Below are 11,704 nucleotides of genomic sequence, written 5' to 3' on the forward strand. Positions count from 1 at the left end.
AAGAAGGAATGGAACGCGCCTGACTCCAGCCACACCCCAGGGCCGCACACGGGAGGGGCGGGAAAGCGGCGTCTGGGGGCACCGTGGCTCCGCCCCCACAGCGGGGAGGGGGAGTGTCTCGCGAGAGGTGGGCGCGAGCCGCGCCGACGTAGAGGAAGGGAGGGGTGGTTTGGGCCCTGCCTGCCGGGCGGCGTTTTTGCGGTGCCGCTGCTGCTGCTGCTGCTGCTCCTCCTCCTGCTCCTCCTCCCCCCGGTACTGACGGCGAACCGCCGCCCTGCCCGGCATAGCTCTGCGCTCACAAAATGGCCGCGGTTGGGCTTGCATCGCTGCGATGACGCGGCGGTATCCTTCCGCGTGAGTGCACTTCGCACCTCTGCGACCCTGTGTCATTGCGCTGCTGCGGAAATAAGCGAGCCGCGCGTGCTCGCTTCTGCCCCTACAGAAACGTAAATTAAGGCAGCCCCGTCCTGGGCTCACGGTGCTGCTGCCCGCCCGGCCGTGTGCCGCAAAGGGCAACACAGCGCCCGGGAGAGAAAGGAGGGTCCCGTGGAGGAGCGGCGATCCTGGAACAAAGGGCCGGGCTGAGGGACGACGACCCACCAACACGTTCGTTACAATGGACTGACAGCACTGCTGTCGGTTTTTCGCTACCTTATGTGTTACGACTAGCCCGGAGGAGGCAGTACATTATAAAGTTCCTTCACTTAATGCTCATTTCACGGTGCTGTCTGCATACTCAGGAAATGCAGCCCCGCGCTGTTCTGTTAATGTTCTTATTATCTTAATTAGGAATAGTGCTGCAAAACAGCTCGCTGTTGCTTGCCCAGTGTGGCTTAGGCAGTGCTGGTCTTCCAAAGCACCAGTACAACTGTATTTGTCACAGACATTGCATCTGTCTTTTAAATTGCTTACACTGTCCCTTTTTCTTTATTCTTATCTCGGGAGCTTTAGATACTTACAATATTTCAGTTGTATATTTCTACTATAATAAAGACATTTGGTTTGCCTTTGGCACTTTGCTGTATAAAAAAGAAATAAAGAACTGCACAGACATCCTATTGAAAATGTGTACTTTTTATTTAATACAACGGGTATTTTTAATTTGGTAAATCAAGTTGTATTTGCATGCATTTCAGCAGTTACGTGTTAAAACCATCAGTTTTGTATTGTTCTTCTTTACAGCCATTACTGTAAGTGCTCAGAAATAGGTTTGCATATATTGCTTTAGAATACCTCTTTAGAGAAATATTGTGTTCAATGTTATTTATATATATATATATGTATCGATTTAAATATTTACCTTTAAATACGATTGGGAAAAAACTAAAAATAATGTTTGTTAAGGTATGAAAACCAGTCGTAGGCCATTTCTGCAAGTCACAGCACACAGTCATGTTTGGAGAACGTTGTACTTCTCATCTTCACCTCCTTTTTCTCAAACTCTAAGGTAAAAATTTTGTAGTTTCCTCATAGCTTTGGAAATGAATAAAAAAGTAGAATTTTTACTTAAGTATGAACACTTATGTGAGTAAGGCCTTGCAACCTTAACATATTTATGTGCCGTATATGTAACGAGTTTCTCACTTTTACTATATGTAGTAAGTGCGCTGTAATGCTACTCGCAGAGATACCTCATATTAGTAATGTAAAATGCAAGAGGCACAGATGATGGATGCTGAATATGAACGGGTGTGGCAACTTAGTGTGGGTCTACCTGGTCTATTTGGGTTTGCTTCATTTTAATTTGATTTTTGAAGCTAATTCTCAGAAGTGGTTGAATAGAACCATGTCTGCCATGTCTAGTTCTTACACACCAGTGAAGCTGAGTTAAATTTTCAAAGGTTTATTATGCAAAAATTGGAAACAAAGGGATATTGGCATGGTAATAAACAGTTCGCAGAAAATACCCACAACAAGCGAGCTGACTTGAATTTGATTGCTTTTTTAAATATAGCATTGCAGGTTCTTTACAGCCATGTGGTCAGCAACCTCTGAAGGGAGTTTTGCCAGTTTTCTTCAGCTGCTTTGTGATGGTCCAGCAGTGCAAGTGTGAATGGAGATTGCCTTGATATACTACTTCTCTCAGTTTAGAGAGGACTCAAGGGAAAAGCATTCCAGACTTAGTTTATAGCTTAGTGTATCTTGCTTGCACATCAGTGTCAGATTTTTTACTTTGGCTGTAAAATGACCAGTCAGTTTTACAATTTCAGCGTACTTTTCTACCTGTCTTAGAAACAGAAGGAGCAGTGAGCACCCCAGACATCAAGCAGCATTCCACTTACAATCCTTCATTATACGCAAGAGGAAAAGGGTCTTCTTTTTCAGGAAAAAAAACTGCTTCAACAAAAGCAAGACCCCCTTCTTATTAGTCCATACGGTAGATCATTATTTGTTCCTGTTTGGAGGAAGCAAAAGGCAATAGTTTCTGTGCTGAAAAACAAAACACTGAGAAGATGAAAAACAACAACAGCTCTCCCTGTTTGCACGTATTACCAGGCCTCAATTTTCTCTTCAGCATCCTGTCCAACTTGTTTTTCCCCTAATTATCATAAACTACGCTTGCAGACAAATCTCATTTTAGTCTGAGCAAAACTCACCTTATTGAGGTCCTGCCTGATTCAGTGGAGACCATGAGGAATAAGATCACAGAGAAAAGTTGATAAGATAGTTTGATTGCTTATTTTTAATGCAACAAGTAAAAAAGGCTGAGCTTGCCAACTCAAATGCCTGAGAATGGAAGAAAAGCAGCTTTGAGAAATCACTGGGTTCCATCTAACCTGTGTATAAAGTACCAAAGACCAGCAGCCCTTCCTGTATAGCTGGGGGCATTCCTCTTCGCAAAAGATGGCAAGGTTGTCCTAATGCCTTTGTGTGCATGCTCAGCTCCCTAGCTACCTCTGCGCCTATCACTTCTCTTTATGTTGGGAAGAAGACATAGCAAAACCCTTTCACATCTGGAATCCAGCCCAAGGTCAGTGCGTTAGGCAGCAGTTACTTTTCTAAGCAATATAAAAGGCTATTTTGTATTCCAGCTTGGCAACTCTTCATCATCCATTCTTTCTCAACAACTTCTCTGACACCCTCACTGAAACAATTTCCAAACTACTCCACCATTCTGTTGTATAGTAGTGCTTTCCGTCTCACTGCTAGGTGGTGGGGCAAAATAGCTTTTGCTTCTACATGCAAGGAGTTATAAGTTCTAACAGTTAAGTCCACACACAAGTCCCAGTGAAAAACCTGAGTGCTTTAATAATGGTGTGCTAAAGTTTCATGGCCTGCATCTTTTGGCCTTCAGGATTTTGCTTAACACTGCATTGCTTAGTACTTTTTTAGTCTTGTAGTGACAATATAGTCTTTTTCAGTTGAAGATTTTCCTGTTCCTTGAAATCCTTGGGAAAAGATGAGAGCTATTTTACAAGAAGTAAGTTTTGACAACATAAACTTCATTATGTTACTTGCAGAGACCTAAACAACAGTATGTCTGAAAATTGCTACAGGATATTTATCACTATTCATACAAAGTATTCATTTTTTTTCCCAGCAAAACTACCATTTCATCTAAAGGAACACAGATGCTCCTTTCAAGTCAGCAGCAGTTTGTGTCACCAAGAATGTTTATTTTCTGTGCCAATTCAGCCCTATGGATATTAAGTGTGAAACATCACAGATGAGCATATGCATGGTGTAATCACAGTGCTACTTTTGGAAAAAAAGATAAATATTCTTGCCATGATTTTACTAACTACATTACCTTTCTTCATTTGTATGAATTCTTTACATTCATGAACAAGCACACGTTGTATACGTATGGCAAAATAGCATCCTAAAGCAGGGGTGTGAAGGGCTAAGAGGTTAAGTGCAGTTGCTAACACAAGCTTAATTAAGCAGGTGAAACACCTCTCTGGAGCAAATCAGAGTTTTATCAGTTTCAGAAGGGTGAGTTACATCAGTTCAAAAAGATGCTTAATGATGACCCACCTTATGCCTTTGGAGCGGGTTATTTCTTCTCGTTACACCTGTTTTTTTGACCCCTTAGGCTGCCTTCAGAATGAATGCTGAAGCTGCAGGAGTTAACCAAAACTGACCACACTTTTGCAGCAGTACTTAATTTGGCCTATTGTGCTTGCTAAAGGAGATGTCAAAGGACTGTCCGTAGCCCTTCCAAGATATGACTATTTTTTTTATCACTTTGAGGTAAGTGATTACTAGTCAGATTCAAACCATCTTAACTCAGTTGCTCCTCTAATGCTTCTTCTAGGATGCAAACATAAACAGCGAACCACAGTCTTTAAGGGGTGTTTGGGTTGACAAATGGTTTGAACAATTTACCTAATATGAGGTAAACATTCAGGTAAGATGTACAGGATTAAAGTTTATTATTCAAACAGGCTAGGTAACATATTTAATGATTCCTTAGTACAGGTAAGGCTGGTCAGACTTCAGAACGTGCTGGCTTTAATTCATCTGGCTTGCTGTATTCTAAGTTCAGATTTCATTGTTTGATTAGGTATAGGAAATTATTTAGCCTGTACTAATCAATAAAGGTTGTGTGGTTTACACTGAAGCATATAAAGTCCCTCCTCTTAGCCAAGACAAGACGCTTCTCCAGAGAGCGCCAGCAGGTCCAGAAGTCCAGGGGCAAGGATTCTGTCTGAGCCCACCCCCCAGAACTTCAGCAAACTACCTGCCTTAACCATCTCCTCTTCATTAGAGGCAACAGTTTGCCTCTAAAGTTCTGGTCAACAGTTTGTGTATTTCTAGCTAATAATTTCTAGTTATGCTTCAGATGAGATAGCAGATTGACTTTTTATTTTCAGTCAGAGACTTTTTTCTTTGTTTTATGTAAAATATGGCTATGTTTCACTGGCAAAATTACATAACCTTGTACATTGCAGAGCTTTAATTGTCTGATGCCCTATTGACAAAATGTATAATAATGATTTAAGTAAACAAGAAACTCCACAAAAGTACTTCAGTGTTTTTTTGTTTTCTCTTTGAACTGACAGGAGTATGTGCTGTATATTCAGACAATGGATTTAACTAGCCAAGTATTGTGCTGCTGTGACTTATTTTACTATTTTACTTTTTTTTTGGGTTTTTTTGTGTCCTTTTGAGCAATCTCATTTTTAAAGATTTGGCTGATCTTCTCAGCTTCTGGTATGTCCCAGTTAAAATGTCCAAGAGCTTGCTTAGACCTCAAATATCCAGGTAATTACAGACAACTATGGCTCTTGGAAGGAAAGGATATTATTCTAGTTTGCTGTCTTATTGTCATTTGGGAAATATTGCTGGTGACTGTAAATCACCAGTACTGAAATTAGCCAGCTGTTACACTATTCATCATGATGGTTACAGGGATGGATCACGGCAGTATTTCTGAGTGAGTGGGTTGTGACACACAGAGTAGTCATGAAACACGGTCAGATGATGGCACCTCAGTGAAAATTTTGCACAATATAAAGCAAAGACAACCTGGCTTCTCCACTCCTGAGAACTTATTTTTCAAGGTCAAGCATGCTTTTCAGCCTCTCAGGAAATACAACACAATTTGTCACTTTTACAGCCAATAAATGTCAGTTCCTTTTTATGAAGACAATGAGGGTTGCAATTTCTTCCCTTTTTTTCCACATTCAATAATGGTTCTTCATCTGATTAAAATAAAACCTGTGAAAAATACTGGTTTAAATATTTGGTAGCAGAATCTAGAGATTTGCCCAATCATACCAATTTAAATGTGAGACAATTTGTTGGTCCCTTCTTAATATTTGGGGGTCTGTTACGTGATTTTATGATTTCTGCTCAGTTCCCATGTTGGAAAAACAAACACTGCTCTAATTAGGCAGAGAGGTTTTTGGAGATTAAATGATCCTCCTTACATCGTTTAGGATATTTGACAGTAACAAATCATATCAGACAGGCAATCTGAGGGACGATGCGTAGCACGCACTTACACTGTACCTGTTTCCCAAATAATTAGAACTTTTCTGGCCCCTAAGCTGTCAAAATCACATTTTGCTCAGGCATCAAACTGGCATAAAAGTGTAAAAAAAATTAAGTTCCTCCTGGGGAAGTAGTTTAAAATGATCTCAAACATCTTAATAAACTTACTGTAGACACTTGTGACAAGATAATTTTCAATAGAAGACTTTCTGCCCTAGAAAGAAAGTGGACTAGATCTTTTCCTATTTTCCAAGAGCACTGGATGGTGCTGGCATGCTGATCAAGATGAATGCTTCTTAACTAGTGTGTATTTCTTTTTCATTTTTCATTCAATTTCTACCTTCTATATTAATTAAGCCTGCATTTCCTGTGAAGTAACTAAACCTTGTAAGCTTTAAGATGGCATGGTTGTCACCTGCTTTTTGTCACAGCTGCTTTCACTGCTGATTAGAAAACATAAACTGATTTTAAAAAAAATGCATGTACTTTACCAGCTTCATAGCTCCTTGTACTGGGGCCAAGTGCAGGACTCATAGAATTGCCAACAGTATGACAAAGGGTAAGTGAGGAAGTAATTTAAAATCTTCAAGGCAATAGCCAACTACTTAGGTCTGGAAGTGCAATGAGCCACAGCTGACCTCCAGGAGCTTAGCTGGAGCTAGCCATGAAGAAGGGAAGCAGACTCAGGAATCTCCAGCTGTAGGTACACAGCAGCCTCAGGAGGAATGATAAACTGCTGTTTTACTGTGCACTGGGCACCACGACACAGGAAGAAGTCAGAGCAGAGTGCAGTCATGCTGTGGAGAGCATGTACTCTGTCCTCAGCAGGGGAAGCCTGTAGTTTTTCTGTGCTATAATTAGTCACTGCCAATGAATACACATTGCGTCACTGGAATTAGGCTGTGCTGTGCTCACCTTTGCCTTCCAAAATTAAGGAAATATCTATCACTGCCAGCTATTACGCCAAGGGAGTAAAGTACTTGGAACAAATACACTCTTAGCTGTCCAGTCAAGGGTATACGGTCTGCACTGATAGCAAAGATCAACGCAGTTTAAAAGGGTACAGCGCCACCAAGAACAAATTGGAGCATAGCACTTCTTTGCCTTAAGATTCCAATGATAAAACAGTAAGTTGTGTTTTTTGATAGCAGTATTACTTCACATCTGCTCGTTGAGCAGCCTGAGCTTCACATATGCTTTGTCCTCTGTAGGTCCTTCAGTGCAGAGGAGGATGTGTCTGTTTTTCATCACTGCAGCTTCCTCCCAGGGGACAGTCTGCGGATTTTGTAGCCTGGTTTATTGAAACAAGCCAGCCAGAACCTGCCACAAATTGGTAAGGTATCTGGTCTGTTGGGAGCATATTAGTGAATCCTAATGATGCTTGTTCTGATTTGAATAAAATTTGTGAATTAGCAACTCCCTGGAAGCCAATAGAGTTCCAAACCTGCAGAAGTCTTTATGTGACCAGAGATCAGTCTGGATCATGTGAGCAGTTACCTGTCCAATCAACTAAATAATGAGGATGGAAAGACTGGATCCACGTTTAGAACTCACTGCAATATTATATTTACTGTGCACTTTCCTGTGCATCATCAGTGTTACTTGATTGATGCTCCCTACAACAGTGTCACGCCATGCAACATCAGTTACTTCCCATGCTCGACATAAAGGCAGTAGGAACTAGTAGCCCAGCACAACCATTTGGATATTCATAGTTTCATCTTGTGTTATTTTTGCAAATATTCTAGTGACTGTAGACCAATGCTAACCGTTGCATAAAAAGACAGTCCAAGCTTGGAGAAAACTAACAGTGTAAAAAGAGAGTAACTGTATTTGCTTTAGGAACATCAACACTGAAGACGCCTGCTCATTCCTGGGCTGGAATTTTCTTCAACTTTGTCTCATACCCCAACTCATAACTTATGGGCAGCACTTCCCCAAGATATTCCCAGCAGTAGTAGTCAGAAGTAGAAGTTAAATTGTTATGCCCATGGCTGTGAGATCAAAGAATGGTTATTTCTTAGGAACAACTAGATGTAGGCTCTACTGCTCTGTTTGCTCTTGCACAAAGATGCTGTGTTGGAATTTGAACCAATTCTTAGAAATCTTGCTAATTTTCTTCCATTCTTTTCACCAGTTAATGCACTACAACCTGTGGCAATAAGAAGCATTGTGTCACAAGGAATTTTAAAATGCAGCAATAATACATGCTACAGTTGGACACTACAGCTACATAGGCAGTTACGATAGCATCTGCTTTCAAAACATAATTGTTACATTGTAAAATTCTTAGACATTAGATAGATGATAAAATTATTTAGCAGTAATTTCACAGTGTGGTAATCATGCTATCACAATATTAGCCTGCTGATTCTTGCTAAATGTGATTTATTTTCCTAACCCATTTTTCTCTCAAACACAGTGCACACCAGAGAGTAGTAGGTACTTTCAATAAATGCCAGCAGCAGCCACTTAAAGTGCCAGCTCTGAGCGTCAAGTGAAAGCGTGACATTGGCAGCTTTCTTCTAACAGCAATTAAGCTCTGGATGTAAAAATAAGAAATGAAAACCCAAATGAAAACCCTGCCTGCAAAGCAATTACAACTCGCTTGCAATGTTCATCAACATAAAGTGGGCAAGTAATCTCCTATAGATGGTCTTACAGACTATGTTGTTGTTTTGTTTTTTTTTAAAGCCAAATTCCTTATGTTTTTAGACTCAAATACTTAATACCTGGGTGCGGATAATGCTGCATACTGATGGACTACATGAAATGAATCACAGTTCCTAGGGCCCTCCTGGACTGTACTGATTTTTCAACTTTTCAGGAAGCAGAAGAGTAAGAGATCTTCATGTTCATCAGGAACAGCAAACAGTCAAACCCCACTGTGAAATAATTCAAACACAAAGGGAGGTATCTAGCTTCTCTAGATAGAGACATGCATTTGCATGACACTCAACTCAATGGTGACAGACTACTTTCAGTTGACAACAGTAGTTTTGCCTGCTGCACAAATTATTCCAGGCATTCAGTATTGATAATGGCAATGCCAATTCTAAGAAAAATAAAACATAAATATCATCTATAAGTGTTCTTTTCCTTTGCAAATCCTAATGTGTTCTAGACAGAGCTGTAAGTATTAATTCATTTTACAGCTGAATTAAAGGCACAGGGACATTAAACAATTTATGAAGCATAACAGGAGGAACACAAGCTGCTTCTTTTCACCCATGTCCAGTTGATTGGCCCAACTTTTGGATGCTGAAGGCAACTGTTACTTCTGCTGTGAGCTGAACTAACGCAGCTTTTAGTAACATTATACTTAGTAGAATAAACTCTACCAAACTCAATTTGCATCTCTATCATTAACTTTTCTACTATTCTCCTCAAAGCACATATAGTAGCAAGTTAACTGGGCTGGTTCTCTAATGAGCTGTATTTTGGTAATTCTCTGTAAAAGACCTGAGCTAGCATTAACTATGTAGGTCTCTTCATGTGGGCTTCATACTGCTTCCTATCCGCAATGTGCTTACTGGCTGAAAAATCCTGGTGGTGGAGGATTCCTAGTGCTGAAAGCAATAATCATATTCCAGTATTGGTGACTGTTCAAGTATCTATGTTGGGCTTTTTGTGCTGTTATTTTTATTACAGCTGCTCCTATATACCCTATCCAGTAATGGAGTTTCAGTGGCCAAGTTCAGTACAAAAAGTACAGGAAGAGCCAATCTCTACTTTTAAAAGTTCACAAAGCATAGCTACATATGCAAGTGAGGTCTTCCAGATACTCAGCAGCACTGAGACTTGAGGCATAAGGAAACATGCACTAGCCAACATGTGTTGAAAAGGATATTGTAATACCCTAAAGCAGCTGTGGAGTACAAATGTCCCTGTAGGGAATTCTATTTCTGTAACAGAAAGAAGATGTACGATGTCACGCCTGCCTGGTGAACCCATGTTAACTGATCATCTTAAGTTCTAGCCCTGTAACGTAGTCCCTAAAGATGGCAACTATGTAAAATGTTGTTCTTTTCTGCAGGAGAAGCCTCAGCTTCCATGTTTCCATCTAAGTCAAAAAAGAAGTCTGTGGTCAAGTTAAAGAGTGAACACAGACCTCCTGAGCTCCAGTTCAACCTGGATGTCCGAAGATCACCCTTTAGTTAGTAGCCTTCACTTTCTTTATAATTTTTCCATAATTTCTAACTTTACCCCTTCAAATACCAAAACTACTCACGACTCCCATTGACAGATACCTCTGCAGGCAGGCAAGATGTGTGAGCAGTTCCTCTCTGTGACATGTGCAGAGTTTGACAGCGTGCTGAAAGGAGCACGCCAGATCCAAAGGTGGCACAAAAGGTGTTCTGGAGCTTCAGTGAAAGCTCAGCTGTGCTTCCAGTATCACAGCCAGCATCCAGAGCAGGAAAAAGGATAGAGGGAAGTACAGAGGCTCTCAGATTCAGTATGAAGTTGTGTGATTCAGAGCTGGAGGATTTATCTTATGTTTCTTTAGATTATACATTCTTCCCCCAGAGTTTCATAAACAAGGTTGCGTCATGACAGATGTCATTTGTAATCTCTGCAGAATAATCAAACATTTTGTTCTTTCATTATCTTGTCTAACAGCAGGCATTTGCCTACCTAAGAAGGAATCATCTTAGGACATCAGACATAGTCATTATGAGGCCAAACGTAGGTGAGACAGGGAAAGGAGATACTCTGAGATCAGAGACTATTCTTGTTAGCTAGCGAAGGTGATTCATCAGGAAATGTTTGTATAGGGTCACAGATAAGAAAGCAACATTTAGGCCAGAAGCACAAATAACTTGGATTTGTTTGTCTTAAGCTTGATTTCCAGTATTTTATTATTATTATTATTATTTTGCCTTAGTTCTTTCTGGTGTTTTTAACTATTGTTTCAGATTGCTCTGAATGGAACACTAATGCAAATGGTGAAAGAAAACCAGAACTACTGAGTAGATTCAGCTGTATCAGCCTCACTGATTCAAGAACCCTTCACCGAGCCCTATCCCAGTGCCAGGTTCTGGGGTGGCAGGTTGAGAGCACAGATGGTCTGGGCAGCAGTGGCTTGGTTTCCATGCACTGAGGGTGATGGTTCAGTTGGAGGGCTTCCAGAATGAAGACACTCCCTCAGCTTTCCCGGAGCCACCGGGATCAGCACGCAGGGGGTTCCTGACCCACACGGTATGAGACTCGAGACGAGGGGCGCAGGACTGTCTGACCTGTACTCCCATCCTTCCGTTGGCTACAGAGGGACAAGGCGTTGTGCACAAGGACGGCTCTCCCGCACATCGCACAGACCTGTTCAGGTACAGCGTGCTCTGTGTAAGCCAGACCCAGCACTGGGCGAATGGGCCTCTCTTTGTAATATTAGCACCCTCAGCACTCACACTGTCCCACCTCAGAGGAGTTATGGTATCGTGTGAGAAACATCAGCCATATGAAGAAGATTTTTGTCTTTTACCTCGGTATTTCAGGAGCGTCGACGTGACATGCAGCGGTAACAAAGCAGGGCGACAGATCCATAAATCGCAAGGCAGATATTGTTAAAGCCAAATTCCTTCTCCTCTCTACCTTAGGTCTCCCACTGAGAGCCGCCGGACCGAGAGAGAACCATCCGCCGCCCCGCTTCCTCAGCCGCACCCATCCCGCCTCCCATCCCAATGGCCGCTGCCGCCCGCGCGCCCCCTGCTGTGGTGGGGACGGGCCCGGCCGTCGCGGTCTCTTCCCGTGGCGCATGCGCGGTGGG

General features: G+C 41.6%; 1 long non-coding RNA gene across 1 annotated transcript; it reads right to left on the reverse strand.

The window, feature by feature from the left end:
* Positions 1-1,094: 1,094 nt before the first annotated feature.
* On the reverse strand, positions 1,095-11,602 carry LOC122180396. Its single transcript, XR_006179046.1, has 3 exons — positions 11,420-11,602; positions 10,191-11,256; positions 1,095-2,395 (listed from the first exon to the last, which is right to left on the reverse strand). It is a non-coding gene; the product is annotated as an uncharacterized LOC122180396 (long non-coding RNA).
* Positions 11,603-11,704: the final 102 nt, after the last annotated feature.

This window comes from Lagopus leucura, unplaced genomic scaffold (genome assembly GCF_019238085.1).
Source record: "Lagopus leucura isolate 7727_CA_CO unplaced genomic scaffold, USGS_WTPT01 Super-Scaffold_100004, whole genome shotgun sequence".
Taxonomy (NCBI): Eukaryota; Metazoa; Chordata; class Aves; order Galliformes; family Phasianidae; genus Lagopus; species Lagopus leucura.